Source organism: Phyllobates terribilis, unplaced genomic scaffold (assembly GCF_046119375.1).
Source record: "Phyllobates terribilis strain yellow unplaced genomic scaffold, ASM4611937v1 Scaffold_5__5_contigs__length_657084704, whole genome shotgun sequence".
NCBI classification, from domain to species: domain Eukaryota; kingdom Metazoa; phylum Chordata; class Amphibia; order Anura; family Dendrobatidae; genus Phyllobates; species Phyllobates terribilis.
Window position 1 is genome coordinate 563856957 of NW_027362765.1, and position 19017 is coordinate 563875973.

At 44.5% G+C, this 19017-nt stretch overlaps 1 protein-coding gene across 2 annotated transcripts in view; it reads right to left on the reverse strand.

The window, feature by feature from the left end:
* GRID1 (glutamate ionotropic receptor delta type subunit 1) overlaps positions 1-19017 on the reverse strand; it is a 1896881-nt gene that overhangs the window by 256951 nt on the left and 1620913 nt on the right. The window lies entirely within an intron of this gene.

Sequence of the window (19017 nt, forward strand, 5' to 3'; positions counted from 1 at the left end):
ATGCCTGTTTGTTAGGCATTCATCACATGTATTTAAGCTGTCAAACAGTCGCAAATCATGCACACATAGTGACTCAAACATAACATTTGAGCATGCCGCAAATACTTGGCGAGTACCCTAGCATGCCGAAAGGGTTAATAGAACATGCTTGCTCATCACTAGTGGCTACTTATTAGCTCCAGTGATCATGTAATGCACCAATTGGATATTGATTACAGCATACCGGTAGAGGAGGTGACAGATATCTTTTTTCTTTTCTCCCCTCGCTGGGCACTTATAATAAGAGTTGTCCAGTAGTGGACAATCTCTTTATAACTTTAAAAGAAAATTTCAATAGGATCAACCCTCCAATGCAGGTAATAGGAAGCTGAATAAAACAATACCTTTATATCTGTGATTCTATGTCTTATCCCAGAGAAATCCACATTTTCTTATAATTATATGTAAATGAGCTGTTAAGATCTATAGCCCAGAGAACCTGCCTCCGGAGATTATTTTATATAAAAGGTAGCATTACCAGTATGACTCAGATCAGGTGAGCAGACAGTCAGTAATTACAGTGGCATGTAAAAGTTTGGAGACCCCTTGTCAAAATTATTGTTGCTGTGAACAGTTAAGCAAGTTGAAGATGAAATGATCTCTAAAAGGCCTAAAGTTAAAGATGACACATTTCCTTATATATAGTCATTATTTTCATTTTAAAAATTAAAAAAACAAAATTGAGACAATGCAAAAGTTTGAGCACTCTTGGAGATTTGTGTGCTCAGATAAATTTGACCAAGGTTTCAGACCTTACTTATCCTGTTATGGTTATGGCTTGTTTACTATCATCATTAGGAAAGGCCAAGTGATGCAAATTTCCCAGCTTTATAAAAACCCAGCCTCCTCCAACCTTGTGCCTAAAAACAACAGCCATGGGTTCCTCTAAGCAGCTGTCTAGCACTCTGAAAATGAAAATGGTAGCGGTCCACAAAACAGGAGAAGGCTATAAGAAGATAGCAAAGCGTTTTCAAGTTGCCTTTAATCAGTGTGAAATGTAATTAAGAAATGGCAGTTAACATGAACAGTGGAGGTCAATATAAGGTCTGGAAGACCAAGAAAAATTTCAATGGGAGATGCTCGTAGAATTGCTAGAGAGGCAAATCAGAACCCCCCACTTGACTGTAAAAGACCTTCAGAAAGATTTAGAAGACTCTGGACTTGTGGTACATCGTTCTACTGTTCAGAGACACCTTCAGAAATATGGTCTTCGTGGAAGAGTCACCAGAAAAAGCCTCTCCTGCATCCTCACCATAAAATTCAGCTTCAGAAGTGTGAGAAAGAAAATCTAAACAAGTCTGATCCATTTTGGAAACAAGTAAAATGGACCGATGAGGTTAAAATAGAACTCTTTGGCCACAATGATCAAAGGTATGTGTGGAGAAAAAAGGGCACATAATTTCAGGAAAAGAACATCTCTCCAACCATTAAGCATAGGGGTGGAGAAATCATTCTTTTGGGTTGTGTTGCAGACAATGGCATGGGGAACGTTTCACAAGGGAAGAATGGATTCAATGAAATGTCAACAAATTCATTATGAAAGCAAAACACCATCTGTACAAAAGTTGAAGTTGAAAAGAGGTTGGCTTCTACAAATTAATAATGATCCTAAACACGCGTCAAAATGCACAATAGACTACCTCAAAAGGCGTAAACTGAAGGTTTTAAAAAGGCCCTCACAGTCCCATGATCTGAATATCATTAAAAATCTGTGGCTAGACCTCAAAATAGACTTTAAAATAGTAGTGCATGAAAGATGACCCAGGAATCTCATAGAACTAGAAGAATTTTCTATGGAAGAATGGATGAAAATCCCTCAAGCAAGAATTGAAAGAGTCTTGGCTGGCTACAAAAAGCATTTACAAGCTGTGATATTTTCAAAAAGGTGTGCTGCGGCCCATTTTCCTTTTTGAAATTTGAAAAAAAATTATAATATTTATATTTTTTTGCCTAAAATACAAAGGAAATGTACCATCTTCAGCTTTAGGCCTTTTAGAGATCATTTTATCTTCAACTTGCTTAACTGTTCACAATAATAGTAATTTTTACCCAGGGTGCCCAAACTTTTACATCCACTAGACATGTCTTACACTGGTCACTCCCCCTTTCATTTAAAATAAGTTCTGGAGGCAGATTCTCAGGGAAATCTGTGTCCGGCCCATTAATCTTAACAGCATAAATCTTAAAGGGAATCTGTCACCCCCTGGGAGTTATCAGACCTCTAATATGGGCATACAGGTGATAGATATATAAATCTATACTTACATATATGTCCCATATTAGAGGTCTGATTGCAGAGAAATATCTTTTTATAATATCCTTTCACCTAGGCTTGGCGACCGGGGGACACCAAGAAATGCCCACCTATATGCTTAATTTAAATATTCACCTCCTCCTCTGACTGCCCGTGCACGTCACAGGGCCCTGTGACGTGCAGTCTAGGGCTGCACATCCCACGCATGTGCAATCTGCAGTGAACCCTCTGTATTTACTTTCATGCAGTCTTCTCTTTATGGTAGTGTTGTTCACTTGGTTGGCTGTTGTGAAGGGGTTTCTCTTCACCATGGAGATTATTCTGCGATCATCCACCACTGTTTTCTTCCATGGACACCCAGGTCTTTTTGTATTGATGAGTTCATCAGTGCTTTATTTCTTTCTCAGGATGTACCAAACTGTAGATTTTGCCACTCCCAATATTGTATCAATTTCTCGGATGGTTTTTTTTTATGTTTTTGCAGCTTAAGGATGGCTTGTTTCACCTGCATGGAGAGCTCCTTTGACTGCATGTTTACTTCACAGCAAAACCTTCCAAATGCAAGCACCTCACCTCAAATCAACTCCAGGCCTTTTATCTGCTTAATTGAGAATGACATAACGAAGGGATTGCCCACACCTGTCCATGAAATAGCCTTGGAGTCAATTGTCCAATTACTTTTGGTCCCTTTTAAAAACAGGGTGGCACATGTTAAGGAGCTGAAACTTCTAAACCCTTCATCCAATTTTAATGTGGATACCCTCAAATGAAAGCTGAAAGTCTGAACTTCAAGTGCATCTGAATTGTTTTGTTTAAAATTCATTGTGGTAATGTCTAGAACCAAAATTAGAAAAATGTTGTCTCTGTCCAAATATATATGGACCTAACTGTATTATTCAGAAATTTAAGATCCATGGGACTGTAGCCAACCTCCCTGGATGTGGCCGCAGGAGGAAAATTGATGACAAATCAAAGAGACGGATAATACGAATGGTAACAAAAGAGCCCAGGATAACTTCCAAAGAGATTAAAGGTGAACTTAAAGCTCAAGGAATATCAGTGTCAGATCGCACCATCCGTCGTTGTTTGATCCAAAGTGGACTTCATGGGAGACGACCAAGGAGAACACCATCGTTGAAAAAAGATCATAAAAAAGCCAGACTGAAATTTGCCAAAGTACGTGTTGACAAGCTACAAAGCTTCTGGGAGAATGTCCTATGGACAGATGAGACAAAAATGGAAGTTTTTGGCAAGGCACATCAGCTCTATGTTCACAGATGGATAAATGAAGCATATCAAGAAAAGAACACTGGCCTTACTGTGAAACATGGAGGATGCTCTGTTATGTTCTTGGGCTGCTTTGCTGCATCTGGCACGGGTTGTCTTGAATCTGTACAGGGTGCATTGAAATCTCAAGACTATCAAGGGATTCTAGAGAGAAATGTGCTGCCCAGTGTCAGAAAGCTTGGTCTCAGTTGCAGGTCATGGGTCTTGCAACAGGATAATGACCCAAAACACACAGCTAAAAACACCCAAGAATTGCTAAGAGGAAAACATTGGACTATTCTGAAGTGGCCTTCTATGAGCCCTGACCTATATCCTATTAAGCATCTTTGGAAAGAGCTGAAATATGTAGTGTGGAAAAGGCAACCTTCAAACACAAGACAACTGGAGCAGTTTGCTCATGAGGAGGTGGCCAAAATACCTGTTGAGAGGTGCAGAAGTCTCTTTGACAGTTACAGGAATCGTTTGATTGCAGTGATTGCCTCAAAAGGTTGTTCAACAAAATATTAAGTTAAGAGTACCATCATTTCTGTCCAGGCCTATTTCATGAGTTTAATTTTTTAAAAATTCTGTGGAAGCAGGGTTGAAAAGCAATGACTGACTTTCATTTGTTCATTTTCATAGATTTTTATATTATTATTACTTTTGACAGATTCAAGTTATTTCTGTGACCATTGTGGGTTTTTCTTTCATTAAACAAGGGGTATCAACAACTTTGACCACGTGTGTATGTTGATAAGGCTTATGCTGATATCAGCAGGTCTATTTTAGGTGCTTCTCACAATTTGAGGAACAATTTTTAAACTTTTGTAGTGTTATATATATGCTTTATTTTCAATAAAAATCTTTTTTATGTATAATTTTGTATGTTCTCTTTGCTTGCCTGGCTTTTTGTATTTACTAGCCTATGCAGTTTAATGCTATATTATTTTATTCAGCTTTCTGTAACCTGCATGCCCATATAGGTGGCTTAGGAGGGTTGATCCTACTTACAGATTCCCTTTAAAATTGAAAAATAGAATATAATATTAACATGACAATTGCACTGATTGCAATTTGAAATGCCTTTTAAATAATATTTAATTCTTTCTTAAAAAAGGTAAATAAAGATTTCAATAGGTGCAGACCAAACAATTGCATTCAGGTGAGACTCAAAAGCCCCATGACAACACAAGAAGATACCTGTATTATAAGTAGCACATAGTAGGTGTTGGGCTGTGATACAAATTTTACATTGGGACCAAGGAGCTACAATTTAAAGCTTGGTAGTCTTCTTAGCCTAGATACTATTTAGTCAATCTTGTGCTGGCACTGCCAGTCTCTGAATGGGGTATTCCCATCTGATACCTTTATGGCATATCCAAAGGATATTCCATTGATGGGACCTGCTTCTATTCTGAGAACAAAGCCACATCGAGTGCTGCTTTCACTAGAAAGGTGGTTTGAAATCTCGATTAACAACGGCGTGTCACGATCCAGTTCTCAAGATGCTTGCAGGTCCCATTGGAGGATTCTTATCTATTATTAATTCATGATATATCCTATAGATGTTTCATAAATTTACAAGATGGAAATACCTGAAAGGCTTTTCAATACATAATTGTAAACCTATAAATTAATAGCAAAAGCGAATTCTATGTATGTCATGTTGCTGAGAGGTTTTCTGTAAAAATAGAAGTGCTTTGTTTAAGCATTATACTGTTTTTCTTTGTCATATGTCTGGCATTTAACTCACAATCTGAGGTCATAGCTTTTCATTTTTTAAGCAGCCAGTAAAAGTAGATGATGCAAAAAGTGACACTTCTCTAAGGAATCACATTGCTTCCAGACAGCATTGCCGTACCTGTAGCTCAGGCACAGCAGTAGTGTTAAAGCTGTACGCAAGTTAGCCCTGTGGGATATCTGATTTTTCAGTCTCCAGACTCTCGCCTCTCCAATCATAGATAGATTGCTTTCTGACAGAAAAACAGTGTTGCTTGGATTCCAATTGTAAGGCTGTTTTATCACCATGTTATTCAAGTTATATCGCGTAGCATGCTATCAGCCAAGCTTGATTCTAAGGAACTGTTTTTACCGGTAAGCTGTTTGTTCTATTTAATTCTAGCTATGGCATGCAGTATCACAAAAGACATTTTTTTTTTTTGTGTAAAAAAGGGAAAAGAAAGATAATGTACTACAGGCCTATTATCCATTGTCAAAACCTTTTTATAATCAAAAATGTATTGTAATAAAAACTGTGAGAATGTAAAAAATGCAATACGATTGGATCTTGTTTGGTGTTAATGCATCTTTTGTTGCTATTATCGTCAAATACCAGCACTCAACAGGCTCTTCCACAAAGATATCTTTATATTGGCCTCTCATTTTTTTCAGTGTAATTGCAGGGAGCACACAGGTGCTTTACAGAAGGTAATGTCCAAAGAGGGACAATGAAGTCGGAAGCAGAACATTCTTTATTTTCATCCTATTCCTATTATTTGCTTCAGTACACAGGTTTTATCTAGTGTTATATCAAACTCTATTTTTATATGTTATGAAGTCACTCTGACAAAAAGCTTCTTTTTTCTTACCATTGAATTATATTTTATGGAGATTGTGTATTAGTACCATACATATACATAATACATTATGATAATACACTAGTATGAAAGTTAAGTGTCCAAAGTTGAGATGAGCGAATAAATTCGAATGGAATTGGATAATACTCAAACTTTACAAAAAACCAGCATCCACCAAAATGTGGATTCTTTGCCGATTCAGCCACCATCCGCCATTTTTCTAATTTATTAACAGCCGTCAAAATGTTAAAAAATAAAATAGAAACACTCATGCTCACCATATCACTCATCTCTCCAGCCCTTGCCACATCTTCAGATTGTTGTACTGAAATTCCTTTACCTCCCACACTGACCTGGATCGGGACTTTCATGAAGTCCGGGAAAATACTTTTCATGGTTACAGTGTCAAGGCGTTGTGGCATACGCAATGACCTTGTGCACACATGCACAGAACCCTCCTGGGGATTTCAGCAAGAGCAGCAGTAAGCTGAAGATGCTGTGAGGACAGGACAGGTGACAGTCTGAAGTGGAGGGGCCGAAGATGTGAGTGATGAGGGAAGAAAACATATTTTTTAATTTTTTACATCTTACATTTATTTTGCTCTGTTGTCTAATAAGACTCCAAAGAATATTAAGGGACATTAAATTAGCAAAGAATAGCTTATCTGTAAATCAAATTTCCCAGAAAAATCTGTGTGAACAGACAAATTTGAATTATGCCAAACATCTCTAGTCCAAAGCATTGTTCTTCAGACTTTCTCATGTATTTCAGCGATGCTTACTTAGAAGGCTGAAATGTTATAGATTGCATATCCAGTACTTCAAAGCAACACTAACACTGAGAAATTAGGTTGGGTATTTTTTCTATCCAGTTATGTAGATGGTTTTTGCGATACTTATAGATCTAATAGAAGTAACCATTATGAACCACAAGATCAGCACTGACATCATGGTCAAATGAAATCTTTTCTGAGGGGGGATTTAGACAGGACAAGAGAATACTAAGAATTTTATGAATAGCGAATATTTACCACCCATAATACTAAGGTGATCTTGAAGCGCTACACACTAGATGTGGTGAAATTCTTCCAAATCTAGTTTTATTTTCATATATTTGTTATCAATATTGAATATTTGAAACATGTTTATATTAGAGCAATTGTTGTATAGTATCAGGTTTTTTATAAGTGAATCTAATGAGATATGAATTTGCAAAATCCCCTGATTTTACCTAGATTTTCTATTTACAGCATATTTATTCTCTGTGAATTGAATGCCTCTTATTATGCTGTTGGATCTGGAGAAGACCCCAAGGCATAATAAACATAAAATGTAGAAAAGAGAAAAAAGCAGCCAATACTCACATCACTAATCACTGTCCCCTGCAGGTCCCCATTGACGCTTCTTACCATGACCCCATGTTGAAACCCCAGACATCTTCACTCTAGAATGGGACTTCTGGCCACAACTAGGCCCATGATTTCCCTGCTCATGCTCAGAGACATCTCAAGACTTGTCACAGCAGAAGTTGTGAGATTGCAGTGAACATCCTGATGTCAGCACATATCCTGAAAAACCGCCTATCATGAAGACTTCCTGGGTTTTGCAATAGCAATAGGAAATACCGTTGCAGCAAAGAGCTATATGGAACAGCATGCAGCAGATGTGGTCAGGAGGCATTGAGGTGAGTAGTAGTGTATTTTTTCGTTCTTTTTTTTTCAACTTTTAGCTGGTTTTCTACGTCAGCCTGCCTCCATCTTGCTGAATTTGTGCAGAACAAGTTACAAGAAATCCGCATAAAAAAAACCAAGTATTTTTGTAATATTCAAGAAGAATTTAATTACACTCAAATTAATTTGCCCAACTCTATTCAGAAGCGTAAATTATGCTTTAAATGGCTTGCGTACTTTCAGACAACTTGATCTCATTTGATAGATATTATGCTAACTTGGCAATCTGAAAATCGTTTTATTCAAAAATGATGCCCAAAAATACGCCATTGTTCCAATAACTAGGTGTTTTCTTTCTGTATAACTTGTTCATCCAATTTTCATGGACTGGCAGAATGGAGAAGATGGAGAAATTTATTTTCAGACTTCCCCTCTTCCAAGAAAATCGGATCACACTATTATCACACTCTAATCAAACTGTGATCAAAGTGTTATTAGCATAATCAGACTGATTGTCTCGGATGAGAGAAAATATGGTTTTGTGGCCCTAGCCTTCAAGAGTGAATGGCAAGCTACAGGACAGGAGACTTTGGACAGTCCTGGACATACAGATGCATCTCACTAAATTAGAATATCATCAAAAAGTTAATTTATTTCAGTTCTTCAATACAAAAAAGTAAAACTCATATATTATATAGAGTCATTACAAACAGAGTGATCTATTTCCAGTGTTTATTTCTGTTAATGTTGATGACTATGGCTTACAGTCAATGAAAACAGAAAAGTCATTATCTCAGTAAATAAAAATAATTAACAAAAAACACCTACAAAGGCTTGCTAAGCGTTTAAAAAGGTCCCTTAGTCTGTTTCAGTAGGCTCCACAATCATGGGGAAGGCTGCTGACTTGACAGATGTCCAGAAGTCAGTCATTGACACACTCCACAAGGTCTCAGAGTTCGAATTTTCATTTAGAAATCAAGGTCCCAGAGTCTGGAGGAAGAGTGAAGAGGCACATAATCCAAGCTGCTTGGGGTGTAGTGTTAAGTTTCCACAATCAGTTATGGTTTTGTGAGCCATGTCATCTGCTGGTGTAGGTCCACTGTGTTTTATCAAGACCAAAGTCAGCGCAACCTTCTAACAGGAAATTTTAGAGCACTTCATGCTTCCCTCTGCCGACAAGCTTTTTGGATATGGAAATTTCATTCTCCAGCAGGACTTGGCACCTGTCCACATTGCCAAAAGTACCAATACCTGGTTTAAAAACAACAGTATCACTGTGCTTGATTGACCAGCAAACTCGCCTTTCCTTAACCCCATAGAGAATTGTCAAGAGGAAGATGAGAGACACCAGACCCAACAAGGCAGACGAGCTGAATGCTGCTATCAAAGCAACCTGGGCTTCCATAACACATCAGCAGTGCCACAATCTGATCACCTCCATGCCACGCCGCTTTGATGCAGTAATTGATGCAAAAGGAGCCCTGGCCAAGTATTGAGTACATTTACTGAACATACATTTCAGTAAGCCAACATTTCGGATTTTAAAAACATTTTTCAAGCTGTTGTTATAAAGTATTCTAATTTACTGAGATAATGTCTTTTGTGTTTTCATTGGCTGTAAGCCACAATCACCAACATTAGCAGAAATAAACACTTGAAATAGATCACTCTGTAATGACTCTATGTAATACTAACTGTACTACCCGGCTTCGCCCGGGTTAATAAATGCTGTTAGCAAAATAGAATGTGTTAACAAAAATTTATTCTCCACACAAAAACCACAAAACAAATAGATAAAAAGTTCATTGGCTCTTGAAGAAGCAGTTCTCGTTCTCTTGTCTGCAAGCCTCGCTTCCCTCTCCTCAGAAAGTTCATTGGCCCTTGAGGAAGCAGCTCTTGTTTTCATATCTGCAAGCCTTGCTTCCCTCTCCTCCAAAAGTTCATTGGCTCTTGAGGAAGCAGCTATTGTTTTCAGGTCTGCAAGCCTCGCTTACCTCTCCTCAAAAAGTTCATTGGCTCTTGAGGAAGCAGCTCTTGTTTTCATGTCTGCAAGTCTCGCTTCCCTCTCCTCAGAAAGTTAATTGGCCCTTGAGGAAGCAGCTCTTGTTCTCTTGTCTGCAAGCCTCACTTTCCTCTGCTCAGAAAGTTCATTGGCTCTTGAGGAAGCAGCTGCTGTTCTCATGTGTGTCAGCCTTGTTTCACAGTCTTCACATTTTTCATTGGCCCGTAATGCAGCTTTTCTTTTCGCATCAGCTGACATTCGTGCCATGAAATTCCTTTACTTAAGAGGCATTATTGTGGTAAAAATAGTCTGTAACTGGCAGTTTCTATATCCTCTCACATAGAAGTAATGTGACTGACATCAGCCTTTCCACCAACACACCCTAACTGACATCTTATTTCCTTACACAAGATTTGTTATACTGAGAATGTCCTTTGTTGCCTATATTAACCAATCACAGCTCAGAGTAATTAACTGTAGCAAAATAGATGCTGAGCTGTGATTGGTTGCTATCGGCAGCCTGATAAATCTTTGTGAGATGAGTTTTGTGTGTGCTGAGGGTGGTATATGTGTTCATGCACGTGGTAGTGTGTGGCGCATTTTGTGTGTGTGTTCATATCCCCGTGTGTGGTGAGTATGAGTATCCCATGTCGGGGCCCCACCTTAGCAACTGTACGGTATATTCTCTTTGGCGCCATCGCTCTCATTCTTTAATTCTCCCTTGTTCACATGTGGCAGCTGTCAATTTGCCTCCAACACATTTCCTTTCACTTTTTCCCGTCTATGTTGAGAGGGGCAAAATTGTTTGGTGAATTGGAATGTGCGGGGTTAAAATTTCACCTCACAACATAGCCTATGATGCTCTCGGGGTCCAGACGTGTGATTGTTCAAAATTTTGTGGCTGTAGCTGCGACGGTGCAGATGCCAATCCCGGACAAACACACATACATAGATACATACACACACACATTCAGCTTTATATATTAGACTAGCTGTACTACCCGGCTTCGCCCGGGTTAATAATTGCTGTTATCAAAAGAGAATGTGTTAACAAAAATTTATTCTCCACACAAAAACCACAAAACAAATAGATAGAAAGTTCATTGGCTCTTGAGGAAGCAGTTCTTGTTCTCTTGTCTGAAAGCCTCGCTTCCCTCTCCTCAGAAAGATCATTGGCCCTTGAGGAAGCAGCTCTTGTTTTCATATCTGCAAGCCTTGCTTCCCTCTCCTCCGAAAGTTCATTGGCTCTTGAGGAAGCAGCTCTTGTTTTCAGGTCTGCAAGCCTCGCTTACCTCTCCTCAAAAAGTTCATTGGCTCTTGAGGAAGCAGCTCTTGTTTTCATGTCTGCAAGTCTCGCTTCCCTCTCCTCAGAAAGTTAATTGGCCCTTGAGGAAGCAGCTCTTGTTCTCTTGTCTGCAAGCCTCGCTTCCCTCTGCTCAGAAAGTTCATTGGCTCTTGAGGAAGCAGCTGCTGTTCTCATGTGTGTCAGCCTTGTTTCACAGTCTTCACATTTTTCATTGGCCCGTAATGCAGCTTTTCTTTTCGCATCAGCTGACATTCGTGCCATGAAATTCCTTTACTTATGAGGCATTATTGTGGTAAAAATAGTCTGTAACTGGCAGTTTCTATATCCTCTCACATAGAAGTAATGTGACTGACATCAGCCTTTCCACCAACACACCCTAACTGACATCTTATTTCCTTACACAAGCTTTGTTATACTGAGAATGTCCTTTGTTGCCTATATTAACCAATCACAGCTCAGAGTAATTGACTGTAGCAAAATAGATGCTGAGCTGTGATTGGTTGCTATCGGCAGCCTGATAAATCTTTGTGAGATGAGTTTTGTGTGTGCTGAGGGTGGTATATGTGTTCATGCACGTGGTAGTGTGTGGCGCATTTTGTGTGTGTGTTCATATCCCCGTGTGTGGTGAGTATGAGTATCCCATGTCGGGGCCCCACCTTAGCAACTGCGGTATATTCTCTTTGGCGCCATCGCTCTCATTCTTTAATTCTCCCTTGTTCACATGTGGCAGCTGTCAATTTGCCTCCAACACTTTCCCTTTCACTTTTTCCCGATTATGTTGATAGGGGCAAAATTGTTTGGTGAATTGGAATGTGTGGGGTTAAAATTTCACCTCACAACATAGCCTATGATGCTCTCAGGGTCCAGACGTGTGACTGTTCAAAATTTTGTGGCTGTAGCTGCGACGGTGCAGATGCCAATCCCGGACAAACACACATACATAGATACATACACACACATTCAGCTTTATATATTAGACTAGCTGTACTACCCGGCTTCGCCCGGGTTAATAACTGCTGTTATCAAAAGAGAATGTGTTAACAAAAATTTATTCTCCACGCAAAAACCACAAAACAAATAGATAGAAAGTTCATTGGCTCTTGAGGAAGCAGTTCTTGTTCTCTTGTCTGCAAGCCTCGCTTCCCTCTCCTCGGAAAGTTCATTGGCCCTTGAGGAAGCAGCTCTTGTTTTCATATCTGCAAGCCTTGCTTCCCTCTCCTCCGAAAGTTCATTGGCTCTTGAGGAAGCAGCTCTAATTTTCATGTCTGCAAGCCTCACTTCCCTCTCCTCAGAAAGTTCATTAGCTTTTGAGGAAGCAGCTCTTGTTTTCATGTCTGCAAGCCTCGCTTCCCTCTCATCAGAAAGTTCATTGGCTCTTGAGGAAGCAGCTCTTGTTTTCATGTCTGCAAGCCTCGCTTCCCTCTCATCAAAAAGTTCATTCGCTCTTGAAGAAGCAGCTCTTGTTTTCAAGTCTGCAAGCCTCACTTCCCTCTCCTCAGAAAGTTCATTGGCCTTTGAGGAAGCAGCTCTTGTTCTCTTGTCTGCAAGCCTCACTTCCCTCTGCTCAGAAAGTTCATTGGCTTTTGAGGATGCAGCTGCTGTTCTCATGTGTGTCAGCCTTGTTTCTCGGTCTTTCCATTTTTCATTGGCCCGTAATGCAGCTTTTCTTATCGCATCAGCTGACATTCGTGCCATGAAATTCCTTTTCTTATGAGGCATTATTGTGGTAAAAATAGTCTGTAACTGGCAGTTTCTATATCCTCTCACATAGAAGTAATGTGACTGACATCAACCTTTCCACCAACACACCCTAACTGACATCTTATTACCTTACACAAGGTTTGTTATACTGATGTTGTCCTTTGTTGCCTATATTAACCAATCACAGCTCAGATTAATTAACTGTAGCAAAATAGAAGCTGAGCTGTGATTGGTTGCTATTGGAAGCCTGATAAATCTTTGTGAGATGAGTTTTGTGTGTGCTGAGGGTGGTATATGTGTTCAAGCACGTGGTAGTGTGTGGTGCATTTTGTGTGTGTGTTCATATCCCCCTGTGTGGTGTGTATGAGTATCCCATGTCGGGGCCCCACCTTAGCAACTGTACGGTATATTTTCTTTGGCGCCATCACTCTCATTTTTTAATTCTCCCTTGTTCACATGTGGCAGCTGTCAATTTGCCTCCAACACTTTTCTTTTCACTTTTTCCCCATTATGTAGATAGGGGCAAAATTGTTTGGTGAAATGGAATGCGTGGGGTTAAAATTTCACCTCACAACATAGCCTATGATGCTCTCGGCGTCCAGACGTGTGATTGTGCAAAATTTTGTGGCTGTAGCTGCAAAGGTGCAGATGCTAATCCCGGACATACACACATACATACATACACACTGTAACATACCTGGTGGCGTCCTTGCGTCGTGGTCCATCTCCAACTGTGCAAGGGCGCGCACTTGATCTCCAGTCCAGTCTGCTAGCCTGGCTTCCCTCCATGCTGTCTGCTTGCCTCTGTGTCTGCTGCTTAAGGGTGGCGCCCGATTACTTCCTGTTTCTTGTACACCCCTTGTGCGTCCTCAGCCTATTGCTGTCTGTCACCTGGTATTTAACCCAGCTGCTCCAATGAATCCCTGCCTGAGCACTGTGTTTCATTCAGTGTGCTCTCTCACTCTGAATGTGCCAGGTCCCCTTCTGTGTTTGCTTGCTTGCCCTTCCTGGAGGCTATATTTCCAGGCCTGTCTGAACACGCTCCTTGCCTGTTCGTTCTGCCTTCTAGGGGCCGCAAACCTAGACCCGCTCCTGTATCTTGTCTGTCCTGTCTGAACACGCTCGTAGCCTGTTCCTCCCGCCTTCTAGGGGCTGCATACCTAGACCCGCTCCTGTATCTTGCTACTGAGTCTGTTCTTGTCTGTATACTCTTCTAGCCTGTTTCCTGTGTCTTTACCTTTCCTTTTTCTGCAGATTCTGAACTCGTACCTAACTCCTGCTCGTTGTCACTGTACTTCCGTTTGTGAGTTTGTGGTCCACTCGCTACTTCACTGCAAGTACCCTGTGGATATCTGGTTCTGCCTTTCCCTTCCTGTCTGTTCCGTGTGAACAGAGCCCTGTCCCCCCTGCTCTGCCTTGCTCACCGCTCCAGCGGTTCTAGCCTGCACTGCTTTGCTCACCGCTCCGGCGGTTCTAGCCTGCTCTGCATTGCTCACCGCTCCAGCGGTTCTAGCCTGCTCTGCCTTTGCTCACCGCTCCGGCGATTCTGGCCTGCTCTGACCCTTTGCTCACTGCTCCGGCAGTCTTGCTCCGCTCTGACCCTTTTCTCACTGCTCCGGCATTCTCGCTACGCTCTGACCCTTTGCTCACTGCTACAGCAGTATCGCTCCGCTCTGACCCTTTGCTCACTGCTCCGGCAGTATCGCTGCGCTCTGACCCTTTGCTCACTGCTCCGGCAGTCTCGCTCCGCTCTGACCCTTTGCTCACTACTCCAGCAGTCTCGCTCCGCTCTGACCCTTTGCTCACTGCTCCGGCAGTCTCGCTCTGCTCTGACCCTTTGCTCACTGCTCCGGCAGTCTCGCTCCACTCTGACTCCTTTGCTCCCTGCCCCGGCAGTCTCGCTCTGCTCTGACTCCTTGCTCACTGCTCCGGCAGTCTCGCTCAGCTCTGACCCTTTGCTCACCGCTCCAGGCGGCCTTGTCCTGCTCTACTCTTGCTCACCGCTCCAGGCGGCCTTGTCCTGCTCTACTCTTGCTCACCGCTCCAGGCGGCCTCGTCCTGCTCTACTCTCGCTGACCGCTCTAGGCGGTCTCGTCTTGCCCTGCTCTCGCTCACCACTCTGGGCGGCCTCACTCTGCTGTGTTTGTCCGCCACATCTGTGGTTCTGTTCCTAAGTCCCAGTGTGTACTGGGTCCTATCCCGCCTGTGTTTCAACCTGCTAGTGCCTCTCTGTCTGCACTCTAGCCGTGCTTGCCTGTACCCCCCTTCCTGCACACCCGCCTGCCTGCATTCCAGTCGTGCCTGCCTATACCCACCAGTCTGTGTGCCAGCCCAACCTGTCTGTTCCTGTATTCCCCTGTGTGGGTCAACAGCCGTGTACGGGGTCTGTCCTGGAGTAGCACCTGTTCCCTCTGCTCAGTTCCTCCTTGGTGCACTGGCGTCGTATGCCGTCGTGCGACCCTGGTCAGATCGGGTGAATACCTAGTTACGCCCCTCCAGGCATTCACTCTCCGGCATGGTCCAGTGGAATCACACGCACACGCCGCTTAGCCCGGGCGTGTGCATTACAGCATGCTCAAGCCATGGTTCCCTTTGAGCCCCACGGCCTTCGCTCTCTGAGACGTTTTCCAGCGAATACCTGCATTAAAAATAAATAAATTTAAAAAAAAAAAAAATTCCTTTAGCTGAGTTCCAGGTGAAGTACGCAAACGTCCAGATGGATCTATCAGCACTCGCTCCTGCGGATCCGCCACGGTACTTTGGGGATCCAAAACAAAGTTGTGCATTTGTGGAGCAATGCATGCTACACTTCAAGGCCTACCCTCTCTATTTTCCTTCCGATTGGGCTAAAGTGGCCTTTATGATTGACTACCTAGCGGGTGATGCCTTGAAATGGGTCACCCCCCTATGGGAAGCAGGGGATCCTGTCGTCCTTGACCTGCAGGCCTTCCTGGTGGCCTTTCGTATGGTCTTCGAGGACCCTAACCCTGAAGCCCCTGCTGAAGCTTCACTTCCCAATATCCCGGAGCAGCCCCGACGGGTAATGTGTGTGGGTAGCGCACTAGTCCTCCTGCCCGAAGAGACTACTGCCCACCCAGAATCCACACAGGATGACTACGCGCTCCGGAATACTTCTCACGACCTCAAGAGGCAGTCCAGACGTGCTAGGCGTAGAGGCAAGCCGTCACGCCAGTGTCTGTTCTCCCAAAGACATCCTGATTCCAACCTTGAAGTTCCTGCTGAAGTTTCATTTCCTGGTATCCCGGAGCAGCCCCGACGGGTAATGTGCGTGGGTAGCGCACCAGTTCTCCTGCCCGAAGAGACTACTGCCTACCCAGAATCCACACAGGAGGACTTCCTGCACACGGTATCTGATGCTTCACCCACTTTAACCGGTGAGCTTGTCCAAGGGTACTCTGAAGCAGTGATTACCTCATAGTCTATGCATCTCTGCTACCTGGCGGAGGACCCCCTGTTGCCTCCTGAATCCTCCGGGATACCACCTGATGACAAATGGTGAGAGACTTCCCTATACTCGGTACCCGATACTTCGTCCGCTCCGTCCTGTGAGCTTGACAATGGGTACCTTAAAGCGGTAGTTACCCCCGAGTCTCTACACTCCTCCGACAAGGTGGAGGACCTCCAGTTGTCTCCAGAACCATTCGGGGTGCTACCTGGTAGCGAATGGACAGAGTCTTCCCTATACTCTGTACCTGATACCTCGGCCGCTTCGTCCAGTGAGTCCGACCTAGTGTACTCCGAAGCAGAGGTTATCCCCGAGTCTCTACACCCCTCCGACCAGGCAGAGGACCTCCAGTTGTCTCCTGAACCCTTCGGGGTGCTACCTGATAGCGAATGGACAGAGACTCTCCTATACTCGGTACCTGATACCTCGACCGCTTCTTCCAGTGAGTCCGACCTAGTGTACTCCGAAGCAGAGGTTATCCCCGAGTCTCTACACCCCTCCGATCAGGCGGAGGACCTCCAGTTGTCTCCGGAACCCTTCGGGGTGCTACCTGATAGCGAATGGACAGAGGCTCTCCTATACTCGGTACCTGTTACCTCGCCCATCTCATCCTTTGAGCTTGACAAGATGTACCCCGAAGCAGAGGTTACTCCCGAGTCTCTGCACCCCTCCAACCCGGCGGAGGGCTTCCAGCTGTCTCCTGAACCCTCTGGGGTGCTACCTGATAATAAGTGGAGAGAGACTTCCTTGTGTGCTGTTCCTGGTACTCCACCCGTTTCGTCTGTTGCTGAGGATGGCTGGATAGGAGGTAGCATCCTAGCTACCCAGAGGAGACCAGTTTTTCCGGTGGACAGTGGTAGTGATCTCCTTGAAGTGAAGGATTGGCTCTCGAATTCCCTGCGGAACATTCTGGAAGGCCTGAAGAAGAGGGGGCGTAAGGGGGGGTACTGTAACATACCTGGTGGAGTCCTTGCATAGTGGTCCATCTCCCACTGTGCAAGGGCGCACACTTTATCTCCAGTCCAGTCTGCTAGCCTGGCTTCCCTCCATGCTGTCTGCTTGCCACTTTGTCTACTGCTTAACGGCGGCGCCCGATCACTTCCTGTTTCTTGTACCTGCTGCGGGCACACCCCTTGTGCGTCCTCAGCCTATTGCTGTTTGTCACCTGGTATTTAACCACCCAGCTGCTCCAATGAATCCCTGCCTGAGCATTGTGTTTCATTCAGTGTGCTCTCTCACTCTGAATGTGCCAGGTCCCCTTCTGTGTTTGCTTGCCTGCCCTTCCTGGAGGCTGTATTTCCAGGCCTGTCTGAACACGCTCCTTGCCTGTTCGTTCCGCCTTCTAGGGGCCGCATACCTAGACCCGCTCCTGTATCTTGCCTGTCCTGTCTGAACACGCTCGTAGCCTGTTCCTCCCGCCTTCTAGGGGCTGCATACCTAGACCCGCTCCTGTATCTTGCTACTGTGTCTGTTCTTGTCTGTATACTCTTCTAGCCTGTTTCCTGTGTCTTTACCTTTCCTTTTTCTGCAGAGTCTGAACTCGTACCTAACTCCTGCTCGCTGTCACTGTACTTCCGTTTGTGAGTTTGTGGTCCACTCGCTACTTCACTGCAAGTACCCTGTGGGTATCGGGTTCTGCCTTTCCCTTCCTGTCTGTTCCGTGTGAACAGAGCCCTGTCCCCCCAGCTCTGCCTTGCTCACCGCTCCAGCGGTTCTAGCCTGCTCTGCCTTGCTCACCGCTCCGGCGGTTCTAGCCTGCTCTGCATTGCTCACTGCTCCGGCGGTTCTGGCCTGCTCTGCCTTTGCTCACCACTCCGGCGGTTCTGGCCTGCTCTGACCCTTTGCTCACTGCTCCGGCAGTCTTGCTCCACTCTGACCCTTTGCTCACTGCTCCGGCAGTCTTGCTCCACTCTGACCCTATGCTCACTGCTCCGGCAGTCTTGCTCCGCTCTGACCCTTTGCTCACTGCTCCGGCAGTCTTGCTGCGCTCTGACCCTTTCCTCTCTGCTCTGGCAGTCTTGCTCCGCTCTGACCCTTTGCTCACTGCTCCGGCAGTCTCGCTCCGCTCTGACCCTTTGCTCACTGCTCCGGCAGTCTCGCTCTGCTCTGACCCTTTGCTCACTGCTCCGGCAGTCTCGCTCCACTCTGACCCTTTGCTCACTGCTCCGGCAGTCTCTCTCCGCTTTGACCCTTTGCTCACTGCTCCGGCAGTCTCGCTCCGCTCTGACCCTTTGCTCACTGCTCCGGCAGTCTCACTTCGCTCTGACCCTTTGCTCACTGCTCCGGCAGTCTCGCTCCGCTGTGACCCTTTGCTCACTGCTCCGGCAGTCTCGCTCCGCTCTGACCCTTTGCTCACTGCTCCGGCAGTCTCGCTCCGCTCTGACCCTTTGCTCACTGCTCCGGCAGTCTCGCTCCGCTCTGACTCCTTTGCTCACTGCCCCGGCAGTCTCGCTCTGCTCTGACTCCATGCTCTCTGCTCCGGCAGTCTCGCTCAGCTCTGACCCTTTGCTCACTCCTCCAGATGGCCTTGTCCTGCTCTACTCTTGTTCACCGCTCCAGGCGGCCTCGTCCTGCTCTACTCTTGCTCACCGCTCCAGATGGCCTCGTCCTGCTCTACTCTTGCTCACCGCTCCAGGCGGCCTCGTCCTGCTCTACTCTCGCTCACCGCTCTAGGCGGTCTCGTCTTGCCCTGCTCTCGCTAACCTCTCTGGGCGGCCTCACTCTGCTGTGTTTGTCC